Raw genomic sequence first — 3,424 nt, forward strand, 5'->3', positions numbered from 1 at the left:
TATCGATTTTAGACCACCAAGGGATCTTTAACGTGCGCAACTTGCACACGGGCCCTCCGAGATTTTTCGCCCTTGTCCGAGAAGGTTAGGTGTAGATCTTTCCTACTAGAAGATCAGGGGTGTGGCTGAAAGACAGCAGTAAGAAGAAGCGAAAGAGTAGCAGTAGAAAGGCTGTAGAAAGAATCAGGAGCCCAGAGGAAGGGGCAAAGGAGGTAAGGGGGTGGGGGCAGAAAGAGGAGACGAAAGCAGACGACACAACATTGCTAGAGAGCAGGAAATGAGGTGAAAGGAGACAAATTCAGAGAAGAAATATTTTCGGTCGCTACCCGGATTCGAACCCGGGACCTTTTGAATGAAAGGCCAACACCTTAACCTCTAGGCCACCAGAGCCCCCTTATTTGAAGTTTGATTCACTAGTCTCTAAAAATTGGTTTGGGGATAAGGTGTCGTTTTAGTTCTGATTCAGTACAAAAGACCATTTCTACCCCCCGCCCTCCCGTCCCATTTTTTCACTTTATTTATTTACATCCATAGTTATATTTAGGGCGCATGTATACGTATACGTGTAAGATTGCATGTGCTTGACTGCTTATGTGTTAAGTGTACATGAAATCATGTGAGGGCACCCAGGTGTGCATGTTTATGTCTTCTAAGAACAACAACAACAACAAAAACACGTGCCCGTTAACGCCTGCTTCGATGTGTGTGTGTGTGTGTGTGTGTGTGTGTGTGTGTGTGTGTGTGTGTGTATATATATATATGTATGTGTGTGTAGGTGTGTGTGCGTGCGAGAGAGAGAGAGAGCACGTGTGAGTATGTGTACGCATCTCCCCGTACTCACGCACTGCGCGTACATCAAAGACCCATATTTATTCTTGCGACAAGAGCCAAAGCTTTTCAAACGTCAAGAGATAGCGGCATTAAAGTTTACAAGTCTGTTTACAAACTATCTCCACCTCAGAACTCGCTAATCCGAACAACTGAAGACATCCAGTGGATATTAACTGGTTGTACCAACATTTGTACTTCCGATCCGGAGAGGGAGTTACCCGAGGGAACTGAAAACAATTATACAGAGAGCAATATTCTATCTCCAGCTTGTATCGCCGGCGGCCACGCTAGGGCACAGCTTAGAGCGGGAACTGATCGGTGATCATAACACACACAGTAAGGTCAATTACTAAGGCAATGAGCCACCACTACCACCGGAAATAAAGGTTGGGACTGTTTCCTTCTCTCTCTCTCTCTCTCTCTCTCTCTCTCTCTCTCTCTCTCTCTCTCTCTCTCTCTCTCTCTTGCTGTGTGTGTTTGTGTCTCTTTCTGTGTGTTTGTGTCTCTTTCTCTCTCTCTGTCTGTCTCTCACTCATTTGCTCTCTCGCACGCTGTTTAACTCACTCGCTCTCTCATTCACTCGCTCTCTGTTTATCTCTCTCTCTATCTCGCAGACACACACACACACACACACACACACACACACACACACACACACACACACACACACAATACAGCTTGCATGACACAGATAAAAGACAACATCAGAAACACTAATACTGTTAGTCTCATCCATTGTGTACCACACTACCATCAACAATAATTATTATTGCTGGCCTATTTGTCTACGTGCGTACGTGCTAACATGTAATGAGGAGAAACACGATCCGATTAGTAAAACAGCCGCACTGCCAAAACAAAATCCTTAACAGCATTAGAACAACAACAAAAATGAGAAATAAAAGTAAAAGTAGACAAGTTAATATTCGAGAGCCGAATGATGAACTACTACGTGCCCAAAATGTCATTTTGAGAGTTCTGTTCCACATCTCAGACCACCGAGTTTCCAAGTGTTTTAAAAAAATATCATAATATACATGAAAGACTACTCATGCGACGGACAGAAAACATTGCCTTTTCGTTGTAATGGCACGTGACATTCCAAAGACCAATCGTATACAACTCCTATATGACACGTGACACCCGATCGACCAAAGGCACACGACTTAACCCTATCCGTACGTCGTGTTTTACTGCCGTATCAATACGACGTGGGGAACTCTGTGCCACCACTTTCCAAAGAGGAAATTTACTCGTTAATCCGATCTGTACGCTTTGCATAGCAGTCTGTCAAAATGATATTTTGAGAAATACTGAAAGTTTCAAAGAGATGTTCGTACTGGAAGTATTCTAAAATGTGAAGAATACAACTCCGGGAGTACAAAATGAAACCAGGGCATATGGATAGGGTTAAATCATGCTCATGTAAAAAAAAAATGCAAAGATCAGTCCCACGTAATCCCTTGGAAAGTCTGCTGGAACTACTCTCCGTACTTTGGGGTCCACAAACAGGACTGACGTCGTCGACAAGACATTGATTTCTGTGCTGTTCATTTTTTAAAATTATTTATTATTTTTTCAGTCGATGTTTTTACGCCTCCATCGAAACAGTTTAGATGGGTAGAGGGGTACAACGTCCCTGTACAAAAACCGAGATACTGGATGAAAATTCTCCCCGCAATTGAATAAAACTCGCGTCTCCTTCGTGCGACGATAAAGCACCTAACCGGTACACCACAGACACCGGTGCTTGTGGTGTACGATTAGACTCTTCGCCCTTGTATGCAGAAAACGTTAGTTCGACTCCTGAGAGGGGAAGTTATTTTATCGATTATCTATCTCTGCCTGTCTGCTCAAATGCAGTCTCCGACTCAGCCCAGGAACGGTTGAAAAGGCATACCCCAAAATCACTTAAATTGCGTCAATGGCAACGTAAAATATTGTTCAATAGTAGGGACGACTGAAGACAGGGCAACGAACAAAATGGCTGCTTTGTGTCGTTTTGTTCGGACAAAAATGTCTTAAAACTGCGGCAGCTTCTGAAACTTTCACCGTTAACGGCATCTGAAAAGAGTTCAGAAACAATTAATAAAACAAAAGACCCAAAAGGGAAAGGGGGAATGGGAGGGAGGAAGAGAGAGCGAGAGAAAAGAGAGAGAGAGAGAGAGAGAGAGAGAGAGAGAGAGAGAGAGAGAGAGAGAGAGAGAGAGAGAGAGAGAAGGGGCGGAGGGCAGACAGAAAAACGGAGAGAAAGACAGACATAAACAAAGACAGAGACAGAGACAGAGACAGAGGTAGAGGCAGAGGTAGACACGGAGGAATAGAGTGGAAAATATGTCTTGGAATATTGTTTTGAGTCATATCCAAGAAAGGCAATCTAGGAACAATGTACACGTTTTCTTGTAGCGAAACAACCATCATGTGAATTGGACTCGGGAACTATTAGAAGATTAGCTGTTCAATCATAACCTCAGAGAAAGAGAGACATTGATGAAGAGATAGATAGATAGATAGATAGATAGATAGATAGATAGATATATAGATAGATAGATAGATAGATAGATAGATAGATAGATAGATAGATAGATAGATA

At 43.0% G+C, this 3,424-nt stretch overlaps 1 protein-coding gene across 1 annotated transcript in view; it reads right to left on the reverse strand.

Annotated features, from left to right (window-relative positions):
* Nucleotides 1–3,424, reverse strand: part of LOC101857470 — a gene marked incomplete in the record, with an annotated part of 35,737 nt that overhangs the window by 15,102 nt on the left and 17,211 nt on the right.

The sequence above is a fragment of the Aplysia californica genome, unplaced genomic scaffold (genome assembly GCF_000002075.1).
Source record: "Aplysia californica isolate F4 #8 unplaced genomic scaffold, AplCal3.0 scaffold00059, whole genome shotgun sequence".
Classification (NCBI taxonomy): domain Eukaryota; kingdom Metazoa; phylum Mollusca; class Gastropoda; order Aplysiida; family Aplysiidae; genus Aplysia; species Aplysia californica.